Below are 1371 nucleotides of genomic sequence, written 5' to 3'. Positions count from 1 at the left end.
GGCGCTGCTTGCTTTGCTGCTGATGGACTAGGCATAAGTATTTCAGGCGCTGCACAGCCTCCTCAATGTCAGAGCCAAGTCAAAAAGCGAGAGGAGGCCCCAGGGAGGGGAGGCAGCCCAAGGCAATGGGCCAGCTTATAACGCTCAAGCTACCTGATGAGTGTGGGTAGGAGATTTTAGGATTTTTGTGCTTCATCATTTGGACAGTTAACTTTGCCCTTAAGTATTTTCCCCCATCCCCAACTGGGAGACAGATCTGCCGTTCACAGTAGTAAAACACAGGAAGGTCAAAACAAATAGAAAACTAACTCTTGTACTGAAGTCCTTGGCGCTCCAAGACGGACACAGATCACAAAGCCCAAGCAAGAGGCCATTTTGGGTGGGGAAATGTGTTTCAGGTGCACTCTCCTTCTGTCTTCTGTAACCCCAAGCAACCAGTGTGCACTGCTTGTAATCTTGCAGGTGCAGCACCTTGTAGAAAGCAAATGTAGGCATCCTGAGGAATACTGATTTATATATTATGAAGTCACTGAGGGGATGGAGAGGATAGAACAAGGTTGCTTAGCCAAGATCCACTGACAAAAATCAAAGTCCACCCTCCAAAACAAGACACTGCTCACAATTGATCTTTATAATATGATCATCCCTCTCCTTTCTTGTGTGCTTGCTTTATGCTGTAGGTTTACACTCATTTCATATGGTGAAGATTTCCTTTGTCACCATAACGGCTAGAGACTAGTTACATGCCTAACTCCCATTGATTTCAGTATCTCTGAGGATCTGGACCTAAGGGTTTATCTATATTTGGGAGTCGGCCATCAGTCCCCAGAAATGGGGATAATAATATGTTGTGAGGATAAATACAAGACGCTTTGAGATCTACTGATGAAAAGTGCTATATGAGAGCTGGGTATCATTACCATTCAAGTGCCAACAAGGAAAGCTGCTATTTGCGCTGGGTGAGTTTACCAAGGGTAAGTTCAAGTGGTAAAACCAGTTATTCACTATTGGTAGCTGAGTTGAAGCTACTCCCAAATATGAACAAGACCTTAATTTTAAACGAAAGCTGCTATTTTTATTCAAGGTGGTGGCTGCATATTCACACTGGTGGGATACATGCTATTGCTTCTACTGTGCTGTTGAAATTCAAGAACCTCCTGGAAAGCACTACCTGTTAGGGGCATACACGCCTGCTTTTGTGGCATCAGTAGTTTGTCCCAGTACGTCCCTTGGCCCGTGCCGTTTCCAGCAGCTCCCATTGGCCTGCAGCAGTGAACCACGGCCACTGGGAGCCGCGATCGGCCAAACCTGCGGATGCAGCAAGTAAACAAACCGGCCTGGCCTGCCAAGAGCTTTCCCTGCACAAGCGGC

Source organism: Lepidochelys olivacea, assembly GCF_965140295.1.
Source record: "Lepidochelys olivacea isolate rLepOli2 genome assembly, chromosome: 4".
Lineage (NCBI taxonomy): Eukaryota > Metazoa > Chordata > Testudines > Cheloniidae > Lepidochelys > Lepidochelys olivacea.
This window is presented reverse-complemented; position numbering follows the sequence as displayed.